The sequence below is a fragment of the Sminthopsis crassicaudata genome, chromosome 3, assembly GCF_048593235.1.
Source record: "Sminthopsis crassicaudata isolate SCR6 chromosome 3, ASM4859323v1, whole genome shotgun sequence".
Classification (NCBI taxonomy): Eukaryota; Metazoa; Chordata; class Mammalia; order Dasyuromorphia; family Dasyuridae; genus Sminthopsis; species Sminthopsis crassicaudata.
Genome location: NC_133619.1, coordinates 655,849,122 through 655,863,162, shown reverse-complemented (window position 1 = coordinate 655,863,162; position 14,041 = coordinate 655,849,122). Strand labels below are relative to the sequence as shown.

The following is a 14,041-nucleotide window of genomic DNA, read 5'->3' as shown; positions in this document are numbered from 1 at the left end:
CGCCCCAGAGTTATTGTGGGGAGAAATGAAATTTCATGCTAGTAGTAGAAGGGAGGAGCAAGCGTGCATTAAGCATTCACTCAGCGCGCAGTCTCACGTGCCGACGTCCTGCAGCCCGGAGAAATCGGGGGCAATCGGCGGCCGGAAGGCCTCAGCTTCCCGTCACGCGCGCGTGCGGTTTGCCTACAGACGATCACGAGCCATCTGTCCTTAGTACCATCTTTCTGCAGCAGTGCACAGTACTGGAGTGGCTGGTTCCCCGTGATCCGTGCAGTCAGAAGCAGATTTGTACCTGAACGATAACTGCAGAGCAAGAATAGACCACAGACAGAAAGCACTTTTCCGATGAAGGGGCTGTCCGTCATGAAAGCAGGTGGAAGCCGAGCGTCGGGCGCTGGTTGGCCGGAGGAGGGAGAGAGGAAGGCGCTGGTTTTCTCCTCCAGGGCGGGGGAGGGGAGGGGGAAGGGTATTTACTTTTCCACCTCTGTCCGCACTTATCTAGACTTGGACACTGGCGAGGCTTTTTTGGTGCCCCACATTTTGGAACACGTCTGAAGTCAGGAGGACCCGAGTTCTAATCCGGCCTCCGACACTTAGCTGCGTGACCCCGGGCAAGTCACTTAACCCCAACTGCCTCAGCGACACAAAGAAAACAAGTGTCCTCATGGGCCTGGAGGACATGGAAAACATTTTTAGAATTAGGATAGAGATTGAGACATTTATCCTTTCCAGCATAGGGGGAGCCAGCCTGGTGGGCTGAAACTAAGGGGCCGAGCGTGCCCAACTTGGTGGTCTCATGGAAGGAACACAGCGTAACCAAAGTGGAGAGCTCCACTGAGCACGGAGGGAGCCCCCAGCAAGCCTGAGAGCATCAGAATTGAGAGGAGGGGAATGGATTAGGGAGTTAGGAATGATTCCTCCCCGGAGTTTGGTGAAGTCAGGGAGGTCAGGAAGGAGGTCAGCTGCCGGCCGCAGAGACACTGAGAGTCCTTCCCCTCTACGGCCCCGGACACATTGCGGGGTGTAGACAGTAAGGGGCTGTCCCCTGGATGGACGGGGATCATGGCTTTATTCCTTTCATGGACCATTCTCCAAGAACTGTTGGGTTTACAGAGCAGGAGGATAGGACTATTGCAGGAGGATGAGCAAGGGACAAGAAGCAAGGTTGAAGAAGATGGTCAATGATGAGCTTAAAGATCTTGGAAAGGGGAGGAAGAGTGGAAGGAGGGGTGGAAGGCTTACTGGGAAAGTGACTTGAAAGCAGAACCAAGCTTGGACATAAGGTCTCAACCAAGCGAGGAACATTGTGCCCTGACACAACTGATGGACAAAAAGGAGATCCTTGTGAGCACAGACCAAAAGTCCAGGGCGTTCCCCAGGTTGAGGCTCAGGGGAGGGAAAGGTGAGGACGCAGTAAGTGACTCCCATGTCCATCAAGAAGGGAAAAGATTTAACCCTTGAGTTCAAGGTCACCTGAAGTCCAGCCAGAGAGATGTTCAAAGAGAGAGCCAGGTTTCTCCAAGGGCCCTGTCAGTCCAGGTCTTAAGGGTCTCGGGGAGTGTGAGGCTTTGAGTAGCCAGCTCCATATCATCCACTCTGGGCGCAGTCCTGTTTCAATGGCCTCTCTTCCCCCCTCCCCCCTTGCAGTTACAGAAAGCCCTGCCATGGATCCGAGGACTTGAGAGTGATGTAATATAGTTCTGGGGGAGAAAGCAATAATTTTAGGGTTCTCTGACCTGGCTTGGGAATCTGTGATCCTAGGCCCTCTGACCTAAGAATGCTATTGTTCTGTCAACGATTGTAAAAGGCTTCTGGCCTAGGAATAGAATAATAATTCTTCCCTTAGACTTTAAGGAAGATCTATTAGCGATCCTGAGACTCTCTAACCTGAGGATGCTATTGTTCTAACGATCTTGTCTGTCAATGATTCTAGTCATCTGACCCTAGGATAGTCCTAGGTCTGCTGGTCAGTGATAACCACATTCCTGAGATCACCCCTCAGTTGCACTCTGGGCCATAAAGTTAGCCTTTCAGTGGCATGAAGAACTGGATAAATGTGTCTCTTGCTCCTGGCTCTTTGCTAAATTCTCTTGGAATTTAGACCTCTTCAAATGGCCTTACAATTACAATAAACTTCGCCCCTTGACTTGGATATGGGTTCAAATCTGCAAATGTTTTGAGACACCGCATGATATTGGTCTGTGACCCCAATCTTTTGGGGTCCCTTCCCAACCTCAACATTTGGTGGGTAGTATGGGAGAGTCTGGCCTCTCCTGGCCTGATTCCCTCCCTGTCAAGGTAAGCCCCCCATTTTTCTCCTTCAGTCTTATAGCTGGGACACCCCCAGCCATCAGGAAAGTCATCATGAGCTCCATGCTCAGTAAGTTTTCCTTGATGGGATGCCCAGACTGAGAAATTCTTGCAGTTCTTGACAAAGTTCCTAGGGAAACTTTGCCACTTTTTATCTTCTCTAGGACGCCAGAGGAGATGAAGCACTATAGAATGGCTTTTGGCAACATTTTGTCAAAAACAAGACAGTCCTCTTCTGGGTCATTTTGTCTGTGTCTGTGTCTCTATGCAGAATGTCTGCGTCATGTTTGCTCGTGAGCTAGATTTTGTGACCTGGAAAGATTTAAAATGCAGCTAGCAAGGAAAAAAAAAAACCAAAAAACTTCTATGCTATAATTAGAATGCTGGGAAAGATTTTTTTAAAGGCATAACTTTTTTTTTCCCCCCTGTGGATTTCAGCTCTGATTAAGCTGGGGGCTACACAAAAAAGTTAGCTAATTAAAATTAAAATAACATTTTAGCAGATTGTCAAGATTTTGAAAGCAATGATTAAAAAGTTTGGCGATTATTAGTCATTTTAGGTTTGCAAGAAAATTTTCTGAAACACAGGGGATAATTCGATTCTGAGAGAAAAGAAAAAGAAAAAAACAAAAAACAAAAAACAAAACGAGATAATTAACAACTTTTTGCTAACCCTTCCTTGACTTGTCCAGAGTCCCCTTCTATTCCTTGGGGAAAGCACTCCAGAAGGTATTAAGGGACCCTCTCTACTCCTCTCCCCAGAGTCCCGGAGTGTCTCTCTATTCTTCAGGTTGCTAATAAAATCAATAAAGCCCAAATCCCTCTGTTTGCTAACTCCTCTCATCTCAGATCTGATTAAGAAAAGAGAATGCTAAAGAACTATAGGGAAACTCAAATTCTGCCTCACCTATAGAAATAGGGGGAAAGGCCACAGGGACCCCACACAATCTTGCCCAAACACTTCCCTAATCCAGCTTGGGGGAAATGGGAATGGAGGGGGGATCAGGCCCCATGGTCAGCATTCCCTGAGTCCTGGAACCTGAATCTAGTGTACCAGTCACCCCAGCCTTCAGCAGGTTCTGTCCAGCAACTGCCTGGGAAAGTTATGAGTGTCCCTGGAAGCACCCAGCATGGCACTGTCTGGTGAGAAGCCAGTCAACTTCTGCATTTGATAAGCCCACCATTCACTGTTTCAGTTGTAGAAATGTATTAGCTCTATAATTTATGGCAAATTATTTTCTCTCTGCCCAGTTTTCTGATGTGTAAAGAGGAACGATAATTGTCTTTGTGAAGATCACATGATTGCAAAAGTGCTTAGCATAAAACACGCTACATGGATGTTAACTGCTTTTATGGCTCTATTGCTTCATATTTGATAACGTGATGGTTTTTTTAGATGTGACCCACAGATAAATTTCAAAGAAGCTCTAGTTAAAGCCCACTAAATGAGCATATAAATTGTAATCTATTTGTACTGATAGTGTTAATAGGAGTGTTTGGGAACTTTAGGAAAACAGAAAAGCAGTTTGCTGCTACTTTAAAAACTCTGGCTACAAACAGATATCTAGATAACTAGTTAAGTTATCTAAAGGCAGAGCCCTGTCAGTAAAAACTGGCACCTTAATCCTTTTCCTGGCTCATAAAAGAGAACTTATTTGCATGAATTGGAAAATAATCAAATGGCAATTCAATTTGTCAAGAACATTTAATCAGAATCTAATAAATCTTATTAACTAAAGTGAAGTCCATTTTAAAATCTGTTCTCTCAACTTAAGAATTATTTCCTAAAAAAAAAAAAAAAAAAAAAAAAAAAAAAAAAAAAAAAAAAGTTATTTCCTCCTTAAAACAAAAGGGAAAATTTATTTAAGGGAATAGAAATTACAGCTAAGACCATTTGGCTATTAGGAAAATTCTAAAATTGTTAATTAAGTTTTTTGGAGTTATTTCCATCAGGTTAAACGTAAGGTTGGTAATTACTATTTGTGGAACAAGAGGAATGAGGTGAAAGTTTATCAGTTCATGTTATCAGTTCACCTCCAAGTTTGAGGTGTACAACACCTTTTTCCCCTTTCACAGATTGGGGGGAGGTATCAAACAGCACAGCCCATGAAAACACTAAGAATAGTTGGGGTGGGCAACAGCAAGCTCAGCCCCTTCCCTGGAGTCTATGTCAACTGCCCTTCATTTGTGAGCTTGCCAGTTTTCTAGGAACCATCAGGGTAAGCAAGGCCATCAGCCCCTGAGAAACAAGTCTGTTTAGGGTTTATAGTTTCTAACCAAGGAATACCTTTACTCAGAATGTATAAGCTGGTTTAATGATTGATCCTTTGCCCCAGGATACGTTTAAACATACAAAACCTGTTAAACAAAAATCTCATGTGTGCCAGTCCTGGTAAACTTTTAAAATGAGGTATCTAGCCCCAAGCTGCAATTAGTCGAATTTGCTATAAGAGATAACATCTCTTGGGACTCTAACTGATACTCTTTTGAGTTTGAATGTGATTGCCCAATCATTAAGTCAGTAATCCCTCATTGGAGAGAAATGCCATAAGTTATTCAGAGGATTGCCTTCCTGAATTGTCACAGGTGGACATTTTATCTGGGCAAGAGCTGGGAGGACGAGCTTAGCCTCCACTCAAGAGCGGATCCTTCTGACTCAGTTTCCCAGTTCTGTTTCTTTGTTGCCCACCTGATCATTCCTGGGTCTGGCTATGAGGTGGAACTGTTACTGCATGATTGGTTGTCAAACAGAGCTAAGGATGCTTTAATCTGTCATGTGTGTGCTCTCAGGAGGAAGCCTGAAGGACCCGTTTTGATGCTATTATATTCATGTCCCTGCTTTTTTCTCTCATAACAAATGTCTATAATCAGAGCAGATGGTCGGTAGAAGCCATGAGCCCCATATGAGTATCCCAGGGGACACAGTGGTTCTCTTTCTAGAGCTTAAAGGAGCTTTCTTTTGCATACCATTGCATAAAGATGAACAATCTCTTTTTGCCTTGAAGGAGCAAATGCAAGAGAATGTCTCCCCCTGCCCCCAATTAACATGGGCAGTCATGTCCATAACAGGGAGGAAGCTCAGGGCTTCTGTGACAGCCCCCACATAGTTGGACAGGCCCTAGCTATTCAATATCTTAATCTTCACCCAAGGGGCTTCTCTGGCTGCAGCCATAAACCCCCCTAACGCCCAGCCCCCTCCCTCCACCCAGGAATATGAAGTTTCTTTGTTTAAAGACCCACACAGTCTCTTATCAGTCCATTAAGACTCTGTCCCAGCCCTAAAAAAGCCTTTTACAGTACATCATATATTGATAGAAAGCAGGGAAGGTCCTTGGGGTCTTGACTCAGGCTCTGGAACTCTATCCCAGACCCCTTGCTCACTTCTCAAAGAAACTCGACTCAGTGTCCTTGGGGTGGCCCTTGTGGCTTAGATTGGTGGCTGCTATGGCCCTTCTAATTGAGGAAGCTCCAAGTTCCCCCTAGACCCTCATTGGAGGTTCTAACCTCTCAATGGGAGAGCATTTTGGAAGCCAAAGGGCATCAGTGGCTGGCAGTGGGAGGCTCCCTAGATAGCAGGCTCTCCTCGACCCCGACCTGACTCTTGGGGGTGTCACATCCTTAACCCTGCCCCTCTGCTCCCTGACAACACTCAGTTGGAAGACATCATAATTCTAGGGAAGTTTTACATACTGTTTGTTCCAGTTGACCTGACTTGTTCATTCCTATTGACAACCTGGATGGGTCCAGTTTTCTTGAAAATGGGGAAAGAAAAGGGGGATATTCTGGGGTGACCCTCAATGACACCCTGGAAGCTATGCCACTCCCTCCTGGGGCTTCTGCCCAGAAAGCCGGACTCATTGCCCTTACTAGAACTTTGGAACTGGGGAAGGGAATGAGAGGGAACTTCTATACAGACTCCAAATATGCTTTTCATATTTTGCATGCTCCCGGGGCTATATGGAAAGAAAGGGGACTTTTGACAGCAAAGAATTCTCCTATTAAATATGCAGGAGAAATTCTACAGCTATTGCAAGCTGTCCACAAACCCAGAGAGGTTCCAGTCACGTTTTGTCAAGGACAGCAGAAGGGAGATTCACTTCAGGCCAAGGGGAACGGGTTTGCAGATTCAGCTGCCTGTGCTGCTGCCGTTTACCCCTGACCATGGCACCTTTATTCTCCAGCTCCCTGACTCTTTTTCCATTTCACAAATTCTGTTTTTCAGGGAGTTGTTTTCTTTTTCCATTTCCACTTTCCAATAGTTAAATCTATTTTGTAAGGAGTTATATGCTTTTTCCATTTCACTAAGTCTATTTTCAAGAAGTTTTCCTCAGATAATTTCTGTGTTTCCTTTTCCAAACCCTCTTGCAAAGTTCCTCATTTCCTTTCCCCATTTTTCTGCTAGCTCTCTTTTAAGGACCTTTTTAATTTCTTCCAAGAGAGCCTTGTGAGATGGAGACCAATTTATATCACCTTTTGGGGCTTCTTCTGGATTTGATCTGCTTTTAGTCTCTTCAGGGTTTGAAATCTGTTCTCTTTCACTATACAGATATCTATGGTCAGAGTCCTTTGTGCTTTTTTGCTCACTTTTTTTTTGAGGGTAAGAGAGATTGTCCAGGGGAATAACTTTAACCTGACTACTCCCTGTTTTCTTGCTGGAAAAGATCTCTTACCCACATAATAACTGTGGGATATCCATTCCAAAATTGTTCTGCAAAACTCACCCATAATGCTTCTACACCCCCTTCCTTGAAGCTTCTTCATAACCTCCCAAGAACTAACATTCCTACTGGTAAATTTGTCCTTCAAGACCCAAGCTAAGAACTTCCACTATTTATTCATCCTGAATACTATCGATTATCTGATTCTGACACTCAACATCCCCCAGATGTTGCTGCTGCCATCTTTGAGTCTTGTGCCTCCTTTCCTCGGTGGATCCTAGTAGGCAGGGACAGCTCGGCACCCTTTATCAGCATGAAGCAGCTTCAGGAAATGAGATCTCCATCCCTTTGTCCCAAATGAATTTGGGGTGCAAACTGCTTGAGAGGAGAAATGATATAATATAGCTTCTAGGGGAGGCAGAAATCATTTTAAGGTTCCTTGACCTTATGGGGCTTCTGTTCTGACAATGTCAGAACACATACAAGGTGCATCACAACTTAGGCTGTATGCCTCTGGGATATTGGAAGGCCAAGTGCGCTCGCTGCATGGTGCTGTTCAAGCCCCCAGTTGGCGTGCCCTGTCAGGGCAGGGGCTCCTGTAGGAGGACCCACAGTCATAGGACACAAGGGAGAGGGAGGGATGAGCCATAAGGAGGAAGGGTAGGAATTGACCAGTCCTTGTGAGGGAACAAATTCGGGGCAATTCCCAGGGAAAGTGGTCTGGGAGAAGAGAGGAGGGATTAACAGGCCTGACTCTGATCCCCATATGGGCCACAAGAGAAACGCAGAAGGATTTTTGAGTTCAATTGGTAAAAATCACCAAAACATGGGATCCAAACGTCCTGCACCAGCTGGCCGGGCCACTGCATCCTATTTTTTGTTTCCTGAGGTCAAAGACGCTGCCGGGACCTTTCCATGTGGGCGTTTGAAAGCTATTTTATGTAAGTGTGAAGGGCCTGGTCACTTATTCTGGTAATTCCTACCCACTGAACTCAAAACCCGACAGCCACTTTCTTCATTTTTCAAGGGGTGACAACAGTGAATTGGCTTTAAGTAAAGCAGTTACGGAGTCATCGCTATTCATGTTCAGGCAGACGCGACGATGTTTTCCTACCCGGAAACTTTGCCGTTGATGACATATCTGAAAGCTTGATCGGGGCAAGGTGTACCTGGGTGAAAATGTTACAATCTGTCTTTTTTTGGTAAAACCGAGAATGTTAATAACCATATTTTCTGCGACCCACAAACGCTTCTCAGATTTCCTTGTCAGCGGTGCGTCTCTGAAAGATGAAAGGCTGTTTACAGGGGAACGGACCAGGAGCCGCTAATGCTACGACTCCTGGCTGCACTGAGGATTGGGGGGGGCAGAAGCGGAGCTGGAATTGAGATGCTGACCCCAAAGGGATTTAATGCGTTGTGACCCGTCCCTTGTTGAGGATCCTTATAAATATTACTTTCAACTGGCATAGAGGGGAAAGCAGGGGCCCAGGACCCTGCCGGCCGGGCATCCTCAGGCCTGGCTATGAGTGTTAACTATAACGGAATGACTGTGGGAGGACTCCGGGAGCACTGCCAGGGAAGTCGAGGTGGTGCCGCCGGAGCTGCAGAGGCTGAGAGCAGGACGAGCCACGCCCAAAGCACCTGCTCAGGAAAGGCCTTCTTGGGATGAGGGGACACAAGGGACTCAATAAGGCCTTGGACTACATTTCCCAGAATCCCTCGCAAGAAAATAAACATCACCCAGGAGCACGCACGATTTCAGGTCACGTGGCACTTCTTTTTTGAGGGGTCCAAAGGACTGTGGGAACTGTAGTTCCCGGCGCACCTTGTGCGCAAGCGCTGCTCTTCTAGGATTTAGGGCTTCTTTGGTCCTTGATTGCTTTAGGAGCTTGGGGGGCGGGGCCGGTAAATGGAGTATGCCTTTGGAGGATTGTGGTGCGGAGAAAGAACCTACTACAGTCACAGACGCGCAGGTTATGAGGAGTGGGAGCCCCATGCGTGTGCGCGCGTGAGCGTGGGAGAAAGGAGACTCAGGGAGCTCCTTGCACGGGATCACAAGTGTGCATGTGTGCATGGAGGTATTGTTAGGTGTCCGTGTCCGTGGGTGGGCGTGCGCTCACGCGAGGCAGAAGCACGGGTGGGGCGGGGCACACCGAGAGGTCACCCCTGAATCCCCTGCCACCCTGTCCCCGCGTGGGTCCCCCACGCAGTCCCCCAGCCCCTGGAAGGGGAAGCACCCGGGCCCCAGACCCACGAGCTCCTTCCACGGCCCCGCCCCTTTCCCTGCAGAAGCTGGACAGTTTCCCGGGGGGAGGGGCAGGGGTGTCCCGCCCTGTCCTGAGTGGGCCCCGGGCCCTGCACTCTGACCCGGCCTGACCCTCCCCTGCAGGACCGAGGAGCAGTTGCTGCTGACGGGCCAGTGATGCCCGAGCCGCCGGCCGGGGAAGCCAGGAGGACGCCGGGGGACCATGGAGGCCTTGGACCTCATGCTGGAGGACAGAGGTGAGGGGGGGCGGATCTCGGAGGAGAGCCCGCCTTGGTGGGTGTTAGAGGAGGGTCTTTTTCTGCCAACAAGGCGGTGGGGAAGCCCAGGAATGGAGCAGCTTCTTTCTGGCTGCCGGGTTCCAGAGTGGGGCTTGTGGTCCCCTAAGACCCGCAGCTTTCCTTGTGAGTTGCCATTCTCACTCCCTTAGCAACACTAGCGGCAGGACAACTTCAGTGGGCACTCCAATTTCCGGCATAATTCCACTTCCTTGTTTTGGCCCCGTGTGCCAGAGTGAGGGTCTTCCCTTCCACAGCACTGGTTCTCCCGGCTTTGGGTCTTCCAGAGTGCCGGGGCGGAGGCCGGGCCGGGGGGGGGGGGGGGGGGGGGGGGGGGGGGGGGGGGGGGGGGGGGCCGGGAGGCGGGCTCCCAGCCGGTCACCGCCCCGGCTCTCTCCCGGCTCCCCGGTGTCTCCCCTCGCTCTGCGCGCGTCCTCGGGTCCCTGTGCCTCCTTTGTGGGGAGGGGTCTGCAACGTCCCCCTCCTGTAGCAACACCAGCACGTGACATCAGGGAGGACCTCGGTCCAGCTGAGAGCCCGGCGCTGTCCCTTCTCCTGGTTCTGAATCGGTTGGGCTGGATTCTGGCCCTCAGGGCGCTTCCGCTGGGCTCCGCCCCTGGTCTCCGCCCCCTGGCCTCCTCCTCCCCTGGTCTCCGCCCCCTGGGCTCCGCCCCTGGGCTCCGCCCCCTAGCCTCCTCTGCCCCTGGCCTCCACCCCTGGTCTCCGCCCCTGGTCTCCGCCCCCTGGCCTCCTCCGCCCCTGGTCTCCGCCCCTGGTCTCCTCCTCCCCTGGCCTCCTCTGCCCCTGGTCTCCACCCCTGGTCTCCTCCTCCCCTGGCCTCCTCTGCCCCTGGGCTCCTCCCCTGGTCTCCGCCCCCTGGCCTCCTCTGCCCCTGGGCTCCTCCCCTGGTCTCCGCCCCCTGGCCTCCTCCTCCCCTGGGCTCCGCCCTCTGGCCTCCTCTGCCCCTGGCCTCCACCCCTGGTCTCCGCCCCTGGTCTCCGCCCCCTGGCCTCCTCCGCCCCTGGCCTCTGCCCCTGGTCTCCGCCCCTGGTCTCCTCCTCCCCTGGCCTCCTCTGCCCCTGGCCTCCGCCCCTGGCCTCTTCCTCCCCTGGGCTCCGCCCCTGGCCTCCTCCTCCCCTGGGCTCCGCCCCTGGCCTCCTCCTCCCCTGGGCTCCGCCCCTGGGCTCCACCCCTGGGCTCCGCCCCTGGCCTCCTCCTCCCCTAGGCTCCGCCCCTGGCCTCCACCCCTGGCCTCCTCCTCCCCTGGGCTCCGCCCCTGGCCTCCTCCTCCCCTGGGCTCCACCCCTGGCCTCCGCCCCTGGCCTCCTCCTCCCCTAGGCTCCGCCCCTGGCCTCCGCCCCTGGCCTCCTCCTCCCCTAGGCTCCGCCCCTGGCCTCCGCCCCTGGCCTCCTCCTCCCCTAGGCTCCGCCCCTGGCCTCCACCCCTGGCCTCCTCCTCCCCTGGGCTCCGCCCCTGGCCTCCTCCTCCCCTGGGCTCCACCCCTGGCCTCCGCCCCTGGCCTCCTCCTCCCCTAGGCTCCGCCCCTGGCCTCCGCCCCTGGCCTCCTCCTCCCCTGGGCTCCGCCCCTGGCCTCCTCCTCCCCTGGGCTCCGCCCCTGGCCTCCTCCTCCCCCTGGGTTCCACCCCTGGGCTCCACCCCTGGCCTCCACCCCTGGCCTCCTTGAGGGCTTTGGCCAGGTGCGGACCACGAGGTTTCCCCTGGTCTCCGCCCCTGGCCTCCTCCTCCCCCTAGGCTCCGCCCCTGGCCTCCTCCTCCCCTGGGCTCCACCCCTGGGCTCCACCCCTGGTCTCCACCCCTGGCCTCCACCCCTGGCCTCCTCCTCCCCTGGGCTCCGCCCCTGGCCTCCTCCTCCCCTGGGCTCCCACCCCTGGCCTCCGCCCCTGGCCTCCTCCTCCCCTAGGCTCCGCCCCTGGCCTCCGCCCCCTGGCCTCCTCCTCCCCCTAGGCTCCGCCCCTGGCCTCCGCCCCTGGCCTCCTCCTCCCCTAGGCTCCGCCCCCTGGCCTCCACCCCTGGCCTCCTCCTCCCCTGGGCTCCGCCCCTGGCCTCCTCCTCCCCTGGGCTCCACCCTGGCCTCCGCCCCTGGCCTCCTCCTCCCCTAGGCTCCGCCCCTGGCCTCCGCCCCTGGCCTCCTCCTCCCCTGGGCTCCGCCCCTGGCCTCCTCCTCCCCTGGGCTCCGCTCCTGGCCTCCTCCTCCCTGGGCTCCGCCCCTGGCCTCCGCCCCTGGCCTCCTCCCTCCCCTGGGCTCCGCCCCTGGCCTCCTCCTCCCTAGGCTCCGCCCCTGGCCTCCGCCCCTGGCCTCCTCCTCCCCTGGCTCCGCCCCTGGCCTCCTCCTCCCCTGGGCTCCGCTCCTGGCCTCCTCCTACCCTGGGCTCCACCCCTGGCCTCCTCCTCCCCTGGGCTCCGCCCCTGGCCTCCTCCTCCCCTGGGCTCCACCCTGGCCTCCTCCTCCCCTGGGCTCCGCCCCTGGCCTCCTCCTCCCCTGGGCTCCACCCCGGCCTCCTCCTCCCCTGGGCTCCGCCCCTGGCCTCCACCCCGGCCTCCACCCCGGCCTCCTTGAGGGCTTTGGCCAGGGTGCGGGCCACGAGGTTTCCCCTGGTCTCCATGTGTTGTGGGTCCCCAGGGTGACCTGGCCGGAGCCAGAGGGAGCGGCCCTGACCTCTGCGCGCAGGGGACCCCGGGGATGCGGGCCGGGCTGAGAGCTGCCCATGGGGGCCCAGCGCAGGCTGCTGCAGGATGTGTTGCGGGAGTCCTCCCAGCAGGGCCCTAACTTGTCTGTGAAACTTGCTTTTTAAAAACATTTGCGGCGCGGGCGGCGGGAACTGGTTCCCTTTTTTATTTTGTGGATTCAGCCCCGTTTGAGAAGGGATCCTTTGCTTCCTCAAGCAGCAAAGACAGAAAAGGGGCGGGGGTCCCCGCTCCAGATTCTCCATCTGTTCCGAAGGAGACCCCCTCTCCCCCCCTCCGTACAGCTCCCACTCTGGGGGGCAGTTTTCCGAACTCCCAAGGTTTGTTTAGTAGAACAGAGTGGAAGAGAAGAGCCGGGACCGTGCCCACTCCTCACCCCCAGTCCCCCCCTCAAGCTGGCGTCCTCTGGGGGGGGGGGGAGGGGCCATTTGAAGCTCCGGGATCAGAGGATGCATTCTGCAGGCCAGGAGGAAGCAGGAGAAGGGCTGGGCGGGCAGCCCGCTCCTCTGGGGGCAGTCCTGGCCTCAGGTCCATTTCTCTCGCACGCCCTTGGCCCACCCCGAGGGATGCTGGCGGGGCCCAGCGGGCCACTGCCATCCCGATACGCCAGCCCCCGGCATTGGCTCGGATAACAGGCAGTTATTCTGGGCTTCCTGCAGCAGCCACTAAGCCCGGTCTCAGGCAGGTGCCGGGCAGAAAGAAGCATCCAGCCCCTGTAGCGTGCCCGATGGCTGGCTGTGCCCGATGGCTGGCCGTGCATTTGTCTAGATCTCATTCGACCTCCACCATCACCTTGGGAGTCTGGTGCCCCTCGTTTTACAGAGAAGGAAACCGAGTCAGAGGGAGGCTAGGACTTGCCAGTATGCCTCAGACAGAATTTGAACTCCAGTCTTCCCGATTCCATGCCCAGGGTAACACAGGCCCCCGGCATCAGTGGCCTCTGCAATCCCTTCTCTCTCTCTTCAAATTGTCCTTGCGCTGGTCCCGGGTGAAATGAGGCTTCAGAGCAGATAAGGGGACGGAAGGAGGGCCAGTTCCCCGTGTCTCAGGGAAGGCCTGACACACTTGGCAGTGACCGGAGAGTGGGCCATTTCCTTCTCGCGCTCATTTTACAGATGAGGAAACTGAGGCAAGCTGTGTTAAGTGCCCAGCCTGGCTGTCCCGGATCTGAGGCTGCAGCTGCCAAGACCTCCCGCGTCCGTGTTCACCGCCCTGGGCGTTCTCGGGTGTATAACCTTCCCTGGGGGCACACGGACAGGGTGACCGTGATTTAGGGGCTCCCTGGCGGACTCTCCTCCTGCTCCTGCTGGGGGGGGGGGGGAGAAGGCGCGCGTGAGCTCCCTGCTAAATGCCTCCTTCTTCCCGCAGCACGGCGGCCTCGGGACCGCGCTCCTCTCCCCCCGAGGGGAGGTGAAGCAGCGGCAGGGACCCCTGCCTGGTCTCCTCAGAGCCGGGCCTTGGTGAGTCATTTTTCTTGCATCTCCCAGAATGTTCCATTTTCCAGCTGTGGGTACGCTCCCTCCCCCTCATCCCCCCTTTTCCTCGCCTTCAGCAGCCTCAGGGGCCACGTGGGGGTGCAGGGTCCACCCCGGGTGTTCTCGTGGATTCCGTGGGGCCGACCTGTACGCGTGGGTCTTGGCCACAGTGAGACGCACCGTCCCCCGGCCCCGACACAGTGATCGGGGCCTCTGAACCGCCCAGCCAGCGCTCCGTCCTCAGGAGAGTCCGAGGAGCGCTCTGGGCCAGACTGACGTCCGGCTCGACTTTCCCAGGCCGGGCGCGGTTCGCCCGGCCTCCTCCGTGGCCCCCTCAGGAACGTTCCCCGC

At 54.6% G+C, this 14,041-nt stretch overlaps 1 long non-coding RNA gene across 1 annotated transcript; it reads left to right on the top strand.

Moving 5' to 3' along the window:
* The first annotated feature begins 8,791 nt into the window (after positions 1–8,791).
* LOC141564730 (uncharacterized) lies at positions 8,792–13,736 on the top strand. The gene is made up of 3 exons (XR_012488692.1): positions 8,792–9,046; positions 9,358–9,470; positions 13,584–13,736. It is a non-coding gene; the product is annotated as an uncharacterized LOC141564730 (long non-coding RNA).
* Positions 13,737–14,041: the final 305 nt, after the last annotated feature.